Here is a 12007-nt window from a genome sequence, read left to right as displayed (position 1 = left end):
CATGTTTGTGAATTTGGTAGACTGCACTAGGCCTTGATAGGCATTTGAGCCTGTTATATTGCACCTACACTGGCGCTTCTGGCAATTTGGTAATCAAAAGTAGGCAAAATTATGGATTAGCTAAAAGCAAGGTCAAGGTTTAGTTCATTTGGTGTAATGCAGGTTTGGTTGATTTGATGGAGACTTAGGCAGACAAATTCTGGGCTTGCTAAAGAATATTAAGACTTGTTAATGTATGCAATCTCACTAAAATACAACCAATTCTATCCACTAATGAAGCGGAGATTATCGTTCAGCATTTGTATACATCTCACCTCGGCCACCGTAAACGCTGCTCCATGATCACTATGGATTTACTGCAGATAACTACAGCTGAGGTGGGAGAGTCTGTCCATAGGACAACAATCAGTCGTGCACTGCACAAATCTGGCCTTTATGGAAGAGTGGCAAGAAGAAAGCCATTTCTCAAAGATACCCATAAAACGTCTTGTTTAAAGTTTGCCACAAGCCACCTGGGAGACACACCAAACATGTGAAAGAAGGAGGTCTGGTCAGATGAAACCAAAATCTAACCTTTTGGCCACAATGCAAAACGCTATATTTGGCGTAAAAGCAACACAGCTCATCACCCTGAACACACCATCCCCACTGTCAAACATGGTGGTGGCAGCATCATGGTTTGGGCCTGCTTTTCTTCAGCAGGGACAGGGAAGATGGCTAAAATTGATGGGAAGATGGATGGAGCCAAATACAGGACCATTCTGGAAGAAAACCTGTTGGAGTCTGCAAAAGACCTGAGACTGGGACGGAGATTTATCTTCCAACAGGACAATGATCCAAAACATAAAGCCAAATCTACAATGGAATGGTTCACAAATAGACTTATCCAGGTGTTAGAATGGCCAAGTCAAAGTCCAGACCTGAATCTAATCGAGAATCTGTGGAAAGAGCTGAAGACTGCTGCTCACAAACGCTCTCCATCCAACCTCACTGAGCTCGAGCTGTTTTGCAAGGAAGAATGGGCAAGAATTCCAGTTTCTCGATGTGCAAAACTGATAGAGACATACCCCAAGTGACTTGCAGCTGTAATTGCAGTAAAAGGTGGCGCTACAAAGTATTAGCGCAAGGGGGCCGAATAATATTGCACGCCCCACTTTTCAGTTTTTTATTTGTTGAAAAGGTTTAAATGATCCAATCAATTTTGTTCCACTTCACGATTGTGTCCCACTTTTTCCCATCTTTATGTTTGAAGCCTGAAATGTGGCGAAATGTTGAAAGGTTCAAGGGGGCCGAATACTTTCGCAAGGCACTGTAAATAGTTCACCGCCACACGGCCCCAAGCACCGGCGTGGACTTCCAGGCGTGTGGCGGCGTGGACTTCCATCCACAGAGGTGGCACTTCTAGCCACGGAGGTGGAAGAGAGCTCCATAGAATAGGACCGGGCGTGCATAAAAGCCATGTCCGAGCCCCAACCACCGTCCCCGGACAGCCACCCGGCCGAGCGCCGGCCCCCGACTTCCATTCGCGAAGGTGTAAGAGAGCTCCGTAGAGTAGGACCGGGCGTGCGTAGAGGCCATGTGCGAACCCCATCCACCGTTCCCAAACAGCCACCCAGCTGAGCGCCGGCCCCCGACTTCCATCCACGGAGGTGAAAGAGACCTCTGTAGAGTAGGACCGGGCGTGCGTAAAAGCCAGAATAGTTTGTCAAACCTTCTGTGTCACTCCAAATCATTAAATACTTCAAACTCTTCGTCCTCCGTGTCACTTACAAACAAAGCTGCTAATGATGCCGGTAGTACGTGGGGCCCTTCGTCATTTTCATCATCCCGTGATTGAATCTTTGTCCTTTATGTAAACAACTGCTGCGCCGCGCTGCACCGCTGACATCACTTGAAATTCAAATTACAGTAATCCCTTGCTACATCGTTGTTTCACTTTTTCTTTTTTGAATTTTGAAAATTTGTGCGTTCGCTTCTCTTCCGGGGGGGGGGGGGGGGGTTCTAATCGGACGTCAAGCGCAACGCGTTCGCTTCTCTCCCGTTGGGGGGGTTGCTAGTGTGACTTCAAATCAAACGCTCCATCTAATGTGGAAACTGAGAAGTGCTCAAGCTGTTGTGCGGGCCACATTCAATTATGTTTTCAGAATTTGCTGCGGCGGCCCGCGGGCCGTAGTTTGGACACCCCTACTTTAGATGAACAAAATGGCTTTGAAAAGATACCTTACGGAGGCTACGAAAAAAGGTTCTCCAAACTTATGGCAGGGGGTGCTAGTGATCCCGGGATGCTTCATGCGCCTACTTGTAGAATAAGAGATCTCCAGTTCAAATTTACAGTGAACAACTGAGGAGAAGTCGTCCATTTATTTCGGTTTTCTTTTTTTTTTTTTTACAATTCGTTTTACAATGGAGGATTACATATCCAAACGATTTTCAACTATGGATTTTCGGTCGAAGCAGGAGGTCATCAGTAAAGGAAGAGCAACTCCGGAGTTCAAAGGTTTGATTCGGACAACGGGACTTGTGCTTTATTGAGTGTATTTATTCGTGAAGACTTGCTGATATGAGATTTTAATTAAAAAAGTTCAAATTAAATAATGAATAAGCCACACTAGAGCAGCGTTCCCCAACCTTTTTTGCGACACGGTTAGGTGCCGGACAAATTTTACCGGGGGGTTGACGTTAGTGCCTCCCCAGTCATGAACCTCACCGCACGTCACTGTAAATATTAAGTAATTTTTACTTTTGATTTACTTTTGACTCAGCCCCACGTGATGAATCGCTGTTGTGATGCCAGTTCAGCTTGGAGCTGCTTCATTTTATCAGCGCGGTCACTCCCTGTTAGCTTGTCGTTTGTGTTAGCATGTTTAGTCTGATGGTGTCTCTTTACGTGGAAATCTATAAACAAGGCAACCGTCTCTTTACAAATTAGACAAACAATGATTATGTCTGTGTATGTTCTTCTGTGTGGGTTTTTAGCTTGTATTTTTTATCTTTTTATTCTATTCTATTTATTTCTTATTATATTTTTTTATTTTTTGCACTGATCGGTTGGCACTTTTTAAATTACGTTGTACATGTGTGACAATGACAATAAAGATCTATTCTATTCTGTTCTATTCTATTCTAACAATTGCATTTTCTTTGCAGTTGCAATGGCAAAAATGAGCGGAGAAGGGTGGTGCTGCCACCTTATGTTAATAGGAGGAATTACAGTTTCAAGTTTCATGATTTTTGTTTTTTTATTCAGTTTGACAGTGCAGGCGGGCCATAAATAATACATTATTAGATCAAAGCTGCGGGCCGTATGGAATCTGACCGGGGGCCGGATTTTGGACATGCCTGCTGTAGACGTATGGATCCAGCACCGACTTAACAAAACAAGATCTGAGGTGGACCACTTTCCTGAAGGAGTTGCTATGAAGAATCAATATTGGTACTTCGTCTCGTTGAATGGACTCATGCTGTGTTCGCTACCACTGTATAGCGCCATGTGATAAATATTACCAACTCATTATCTATTGTAGCTTGGTCATCATGGAAGAAGGATTCCTCCACCTCAGGTCCCTCTCAAGGTTAATGTTTTTTTCCCAAATTAGTTTATCCCTTGTCTATTCTGGAGGTTTAGCTCACAGAATGTATTTAATCTTTGTCTACTGTGGGTCTTTGAAGCTCTCTCAGGACGATATGAATAAATTTGTATTATACCAGGGTGTTATAAGCTGCTTTTGACATGTTTGTTGAATAGGCTGAAATGATGGTAACAACTGAATTGTTTTCAGCTTCCACAAAATGTGTACAGATCCTGGGGCAATGTATAAAATGAGGAAATGGCAGTCGGTGGACTGTAGCAAAATGGGGCTGAGGAGCTCATTACTTTATGTATTCAAATTGCCATCAAACCTGTAATTGTTGCCCACTTCATTTCCACATTATTTGAGTATAAACCGAAGGGTCATGTGATTGAATTTTGTGTGTTAAATACAATAAAAGAACTTAATGTAATATTGGATTAGGCAGACATTATTCACTGGCCAACCCAAGATCATGACCGTGAACGCACTCCTATCCACCGCGTCGAGTTAAAAAGTCTCACAGCAAGGGGGAGAAATGATCCCTTCAGCCTTTCCGTGAAGCAAGATGGTGTCAACAGCCTGTCACTGAAGCTACTCCTCCGCTCGGTGACGGTGCTGTAAAGTGGGTGGACGGGGTTGTCCTTGATGGACAGCAGCCTGGCCACATCCACAGACGTTAGCTCAGGTAGCTCTGCACCCATAACAGAACCCACCTTCCTCACCAGTTTTTCCAGGAGGGAGAGATCCATTTTCTTGATGCTGATAACACTAACTAGTCAGCAACTATGGTTTCTTCAGTTTTCTATATCTGCTGTATTATTATTGTTTTTATTATTATTCTATTTATGTATTAATGTTTGATAATTATTTTTCTTGTATTTATTCGTGAAGACTTGCTGATATGAGATTTTAATTAAAAAAGTTCAAATTAAATAATGAATAAGCCACACTAGAGCAGCGTTCCCCAACCTTTTTTGCGACACGGTTAGGTGCCGGACAAATTTTACCGGGGGGTTGACGTTAGTGCCTCCCCAGTCATGAACCTCACCGCACGTCCATGTAAATATTAAGTAATTTTTACTTTTGATTTACTTTTGACTCAGCCCCACGTGATGAATCGCTGTTGTGATGCCAGTTCAGCTTGGAGCTGCTTCATTTTATCAGCGCGGTCACTCCCTGTTAGCTTGTCGTTTGTGTTAGCATGTTTAGTCTGATGGTGTCTCTTTACGTGGAAATCTATAAACAAGGCAACCGTCTCTTTACAAATTAGACAAACAATGATTATGTCTGTGTATGTTCTTCTGTGTGGGTTTTTAGCTTGTATTTTTTATCTTTTTATTCTATTCTATTTATTTCTTATTATATTTTTTTATTTTTTGCACTGATCGGTTGGCACTTTTTAAATTACGTTGTACATGTGTGACAATGACAATAAAGATCTATTCTATTCTGTTCTATTCTATTCTAACAATTGCATTTTCTTTGCAGTTGCAATGGCAAAAATGAGCGGAGAAGGGTGGTGCTGCCACCTTATGTTAATAGGAGGAATTACAGTTTCAAGTTTCATGATTTTTGTTTTTTTATTCAGTTTGACAGTGCAGGCGGGCCATAAATAATACATTATTAGATCAAAGCTGCGGGCCGTATGGAATCTGACCGGGGGCCGGATTTTGGACATGCCTGCTGTAGACGTATGGATCCAGCACCGACTTAACAAAACAAGATCTGAGGTGGACCACTTTCCTGAAGGAGTTGCTATGAAGAATCAATATTGGTACTTCGTCTCGTTGAATGGACTCATGCTGTGTTCGCTACCACTGTATAGCGCCATGTGATAAATATTACCAACTCATTATCTATTGTAGCTTGGTCATCATGGAAGAAGGATTCCTCCACCTCAGGTCCCTCTCAAGGTTAATGTTTTTTTCCCAAATTAGTTTATCCCTTGTCTATTCTGGAGGTTTAGCTCACAGAATGTATTTAATCTTTGTCTACTGTGGGTCTTTGAAGCTCTCTCAGGACGATATGAATAAATTTGTATTATACCAGGGTGTTATAAGCTGCTTTTGACATGTTTGTTGAATAGGCTGAAATGATGGTAACAACTGAATTGTTTTCAGCTTCCACAAAATGTGTACAGATCCTGGGGCAATGTATAAAATGAGGAAATGGCAGTCGGTGGACTGTAGCAAAATGGGGCTGAGGAGCTCATTACTTTATGTATTCAAATTGCCATCAAACCTGTAATTGTTGCCCACTTCATTTCCACATTATTTGAGTATAAACCGAAGGGTCATGTGATTGAATTTTGTGTGTTAAATACAATAAAAGAACTTAATGTAATATTGGATTAGGCAGACATTATTCACTGGCCAACCCAAGATCATGACCGTGAACGCACTCCTATCCACCGCGTCGAGTTAAAAAGTCTCACAGCAAGGGGGAGAAATGATCCCTTCAGCCTTTCCGTGAAGCAAGATGGTGTCAACAGCCTGTCACTGAAGCTACTCCTCCGCTCGGTGACGGTGCTGTAAAGTGGGTGGACGGGGTTGTCCTTGATGGACAGCAGCCTGGCCACATCCACAGACGTTAGCTCAGGTAGCTCTGCACCCATAACAGAACCCACCTTCCTCACCAGTTTTTCCAGGAGGGAGAGATCCATTTTCTTGATGCTGATAACACTAACTAGTCAGCAACTATGGTTTCTTCAGTTTTCTATATCTGCTGTATTATTATTGTTTTTATTATTATTCTATTTATGTATTAATGTTTGATAATTATTTTTCTTGCATTCAATAACATTGAACGTTTTTATCCAAGCCTAGCAAAACCCAATGTGGCCCAGCCTCACCCCAGACTCTAACTCCAGTTGCCCCCAGGTAAATTGAGTTTGAGACCCCTGAAGTCTACACAGATGGTATTATATTAAAGAAAGCAAATGAAACAAATTACTAATATGTAATATCATACGTAATTTGTAATAATTTTGAAAGTAGCTTGCACAACACTGGTTACAAACACTATACAGCATTGAGCTTTAATACACCATACACAGGACGATATATAATCCGTCCATCCATTTTCTACACCACTTGTCCAGAGGGGGTCGCGGGGACGATGTAGTATACAAACAAAAACACTTATTCAAATGAGTGTACTTTCACAAGTGCTGAGTAGACACCTTGATTAAAACGACGCATAGAAACTGAGCACCGAAAGTGTTGATACTATACCTAAAATTGTAGCTGTAAATGTGCGAGAGCGTATGTGCGCGCGTGATCCCACTGCAGATCAGATTAAACATTGACCCGCACTCTGAAATGAATGAAGGTTGGCTTCATATTTTATCACAAATGTTTCCAGGGCATCTGGATTTTGTCAAACACAATAGTGTTACCCTAGATAAATGTATATATTAGTAAGGCATAATGCATACGGGGCACCGGTTGATAGGAGCATGTGTTCAGTATTAGTAACTCAATGTTGATGAGTCCTCAAGATAGATGGAACTATAATGAGTTACCTAAAACTAACGAATCACATGTACACAAACGCGTGTGATGGCACACGCACAAATATTAAACGAGGCAAAAAAAAAAAAAAAAAAAAAAAAGCGTTCTTACCAGTATCCTCCGTTTCTTGGAAAATTAAACCCCCAACCATTTGGCATTCCATTACGCATATCAGCTTCTTGGCTTTACGGTAAAGACCCTAACCAGATCTATTCCTCAACTGTCGTGTGTAATCTGTGTGTGTGCCCACAGGTTTGTAACCGCCTGCGTTGATGCTTAGACTCACACATGATGCGGTGCCACCAATCACAATACAATGCTGCCAAACAACTAATGTTAAAAAATAATGATGGTCATAATAATAATAATAATAATAATAATAATAATAATAATAATAATAATAATAATAATAATAATAATAATAATAATAATAATAATAATAATAATAATAACATCGGGAAGTGTAGCAATGAAAAGAATATGACAAAGAATTCCCATCGTGGCAGAATTTGCCCTATTCACATAGTAGAATAGTAACACTACTTGAAGAGTTGTAATTAATTCATTAATTCATTCATTCATTAATTCATGCATTCATGCATGCACTCATTCATTAATTTATTCATTAATGTGTTGGGGGGGTTCATAAATATTATTTTAAAGTAAATAAATGCAGGAATACTAGCAAATACAAAACCCTCCAGAAGATATGATTTGGCGTTAAATTCACCTATTTTGTCGTTGGAAACATCATTTAAGAATCCTATTTTATGAACAATATTATTTCGTATTTGATGGAATGCTGCAGTGCCTATTTGCTGAAGCTTCAACAGTCCAGCTCGTACCGCCCACATGCAAAAAGGAATAAAGGAGCGAAGAAACCACCACCGCACCAGCAAGTGCGGGCGTGTTTCCGACATCAAGATGTAAAAGCTTTCACGTCGACTACACGTCCAGAAAAAGCATCTTAACGTTGTGAGTGAATAAGTAGCAGCACAAGTCGCGAGTGGACAATGTGAAGGTATAACCAAGCAATGGGCAATTGACAACGCTTGTGGTTAAATGGAATCAACGTCAACACCCAAAATGTGACATTATAGTGAATGTAACAACATAGTGTTAGGACTAAGAAGTGCAATGGTACAGAGAGAGCGCATGTGTGAATTCTCCCTTCTGTTGTGGCTACATTATGTTTTAATCCTCAGCAGAGACATCTAGTCGAGATATGGCCAACGCTTTTCCTGTTAGATTTGTTTTTAAATATTATTTATTCATTCATTTGTAAATGGAATTATCATATTTTGTAAAAACATACAGGAAATTAACTTACGATTTATGGATCCCAGGCTTAAGCGTGAATAAAACAGAAATTTAGCTTCCACAGAAAACAACAGTACACGCAGACTTTACCTTCTCACCACCAAAAGAGATTCCTCGATGGAAAGTTTCACAGAATATTTGCAGTTATTGTCTGTCACACTCCCCTCTCACCTGAAACAGACAGGGTGGAGGAGGAAGTGTTTCTCATCTCCCCAGGTAAAGTTTCTCCTCCCACATATGTACATCACATTGTCTGGGAGTAGCTGATTGGCCAGAAGCATAGAACTACACTGAAACCCATTCTAAACTACACAAGTACCTACAATTTAAAAATATGACATGCATTTAAGTAAAAGTCGTTGTTCTTTGGCAAAATTATACAAGTTTATATTGTAAAAAGATTGTTCCAACTTAACAGAAATCTAGCGTCCCGAGTGAGGTAGACATTCCTTGACAGGCGTGTTGGAACCTGTTGCATGTGTTGTCCTTTTCCAAGCAACATGAACCCCATGAACATGAATCTCTCTCTCTCTCTCTCTCTCTCTCTCTCTCTCTCTCTCTCTCTCTCTCTCTCTCTCTCTCTCTCTCTCTCTCTCTCTCTCTCTCTCTCTCTCTCTCTCTCTCTCTCTCTCTCTCTCTCTCTCTCTCTCTCTCTCTCTCTCTCTCTCTCTCTCTCTCTCTCTCTCTCTCAATGTATATATCTCAATATGTTACCTAAGACTGATTGGCGACTTGTCCAGGCTGTGTTGCTTGTGCCCACCTGAGAGAGGCTACAGTTGTCCAGTAAAATGGATGGATAGGATAATAAGGACATTGACCATGTTTTATTCATTTTTAAACCACACGAGAGTGTATATGCATTTTATATGCATTTTATAATATCAATTTTTGTAATGTTAATGAGATTATAGTGACAGTAACATGTCAAGTACAGGGAAAGTGAGTGGAGGCAAAGTCAACCAACCTGAATGACACCATCAGCTAGCCTTCATCACCAGTGACTCAGAGCACAGCGCCAATGTTTGGTATGTGTGCCTTCTCATGCAGGGGCAAAAACAGGGCGTACTGTTTGCAAAATATTTCTCTCTTGGGTGTCATGTTGGCAAATTCAAGGTTTTCCATTTCTGAAAGTAACACCTGGCTTTGGTATGATGGGAATGAGTGCTGCATTTGAATGAGTTTAACCAATCCTGTCCATTGTTCTTTTGAAAAAAGGCAAGCCCTCAGTGTCATTTTACCAACCGCACCCAAAACCTCAACAAAATTCATGAGCCAATTAGAGAGGAAGTTTTTCTGTTGCGCCTGTTAGGGGTAGTTTTAAGCAAAGTGTTTCTGTTGTGTGTGCAGAGCACATTTATTCTTTTTTAAAAAATACACTTTTATACCACAATAAAAAGGGAAACCATAAAAATAATCAATTGTATTTAAGCACTTTGCATGAGACTCAATGAAACTTTACAATGAGACTTCTACAAACTACAGCCAAAAAGAGGAATTACATACTTTTAAAGATTAATACTAAGAGATGTAGTATATTTAAGCAATACGTTATGTAGCAGATATGTAGAAGGCTCTGTCAGCCCAGGTCCGATGCTCGGTTCTGAGAGGTGGAGACAGATGTTAGCAGCATGAGGAGCAGAGGGTATGGGAAGGAGTGTAGTGATGGAGCAGGTTGGAGAATTAGAAAGGAGCCTGGTTGTACAGGGCTTTGTGGATGAGGAGGAGGACTTTAAAATGGATGTGTTGAGGTACAAGGAGCCAGTGGAGCTTCTGGAGAACTGTGTTGAAGTGTGCATGGGAATGGGTACCGTGTTGCTGAGCATGCAAGCAGCAGAGCACTGAAGTCCTGGTCTAATTGAGGGATAACAAAAGTTTAATTTTGTAAAGGTTGTAATCACACAATTCAGAGAAGATTTATTTTGAAATACACCAGGTTTGTGTGAGAGTACTTAGGTTAGATGTCTAGGGTGGTGGTCTGCTGTGCCTTAGAAGTAAACTAGATTTTGGGATAACAAAAGTTGGATTTTGTATGAATTTTTTAAATCAAACGTAATTGTTTAAATTGAAGAATCCAGAGGCGTTTATTTTTTAAATGCAACATTCTGTCACAGATCGGAAGGAGCAGGGCAACCAAGTGCAGCTTGGAGCAGGGCAACCAAGTGCAGTTGGACCAGGGTTTATTCAAGAGAACAAACTAACAGACTCTGCAAATTGTCACGATTCATCCCCGATTGTGTTATATGTAGGTTGTCATGGTTTCTGGCTATCTGTGTACTCGCTCCTCCCTTCCTGTATCAACTCACAATCCATGTACTAATCACAGTCACCTGCCTCTCGTTACCTGTCTTGTATTTAAGTCCTGTCTGCGTGTCACTCCCTGTCGGATCATTGTTGTCGTAATGTCTTGTTTTCTTGTCTTACGTCCCGGTCAGTCAAGTTATTGTTTTGTTAAGTCATCTCAGTTTGCCGAGTCTGTTAGTTTGTTCTCTTCAATAAACCCTGGTCCAAGCTGAACTTGGTCGCCCTGCTCCATTCCGATCCATGACCCATCAGTTTGGTTAGGATACTTGGTACAGTCTAGTGCAGGAGTGCCCAATACGCCGATCGAGATCTATTTATTGATCACAAAGGAAGTGTGGGTAGATTGCATGACATTAAAAAGTAGGGGATCCATCTGCACTATGACATTTGTCTTTTGACTGACAAACAGGGCAGCTAATCTGACATTTGAGGTTTTGACACTTTACGCATGCTCATTAATCTGCGCTAACTTGTTCATTTACCTTGCTTTGTAGCTAGCCTCCAATTTATTCAAACTGAATACAACAAAAGGTATAAAGTTCAGGGGTCATGGACAATTCTAAGAGGGGGAATATCCAAATGTGCCACCTCCCTGACTGCATTATTCAGTTCCACCTATTTGTGCGATTCAGCCTTTTCCCACATGAAGATTATTAATTCTAAATACCATTCTATCATGACTGATCATTATCTGGAAGCATGCTTGAAGCTGGCTATCAGCAGCTACTAAGGCTAAGGCTATGCTGCCTTGGCTGATGCCATTCAGTGCAAGTCATCAGAGTAAGGTAAGGGCAAACAATGTCCAATGCGAGTTGTACTGTGCAATGTGGGTTCATGCAATTATGCAAGACACAACAATATGTATTGTAGATGAAGTTCAAATTCAATTAAAAAAATACTTTACTTATCCTAAAAGGGGAAAAAGGAAAGAATACATAATATTCAACAGTAATAATAACTTAAATAATGATAACATACAAATAAATGTGTGTTTTGCATATTTACTGTCAGTAGATCATTTTGACTTGGTCATCTTATAACTAGCTTGCAAGCTGAAAAAGTGTGGGCACCCCTGGTCTAGTTTGTCCTCAAACCATAAAGAATCTGGTTTGTCTAAAAAAGTCTAAAAAAATGTCTAACAGAAGTTTAAATACTTCAATAAGAGATTCAAAGTGTATTATTTTTAAATTCTGTTTATTATATTTTATAACTTGCATTATCAAATATAAGTCTGTTATTTGCCAAATGAATTGACAAAGTGAATAATTTGGGTTTAGTCCACTAGTTTTGAGATGCCTACAT

At 40.5% G+C, this 12007-nt stretch overlaps 1 protein-coding gene across 10 annotated transcripts in view; it reads right to left on the bottom strand.

Annotated features, from left to right (window-relative positions):
* ano1a (anoctamin 1, calcium activated chloride channel a) overlaps nucleotides 1-8915 on the bottom strand; it is a 149160-nt gene extending 140245 nt beyond the window's left edge. For 4 of the 10 annotated variants that reach the window (XR_009714162.1, XM_061276380.1, XM_061276382.1 and 1 more), the window contains exon 1: nucleotides 8495-8913. The gene's annotated coding sequence lies outside the window, so the exon portion shown is untranslated. Of the gene's footprint in view, nucleotides 1-8414; nucleotides 8432-8494 lie in introns of all 10 variants that reach the window. The other 6 variants (XM_061276376.1, XM_061276381.1, XM_061276379.1 and 3 more) reach the window with 5 other exon arrangements.
* Between the last annotated feature and the right edge of the window lie 3092 nt (nucleotides 8916-12007).

The sequence above is a fragment of the Syngnathus typhle genome, linkage group LG4 (genome assembly GCF_033458585.1).
Source record: "Syngnathus typhle isolate RoL2023-S1 ecotype Sweden linkage group LG4, RoL_Styp_1.0, whole genome shotgun sequence".
Classification (NCBI taxonomy): Eukaryota; Metazoa; Chordata; class Actinopteri; order Syngnathiformes; family Syngnathidae; genus Syngnathus; species Syngnathus typhle.
This window is presented reverse-complemented; position numbering and strand designations above follow the sequence as displayed.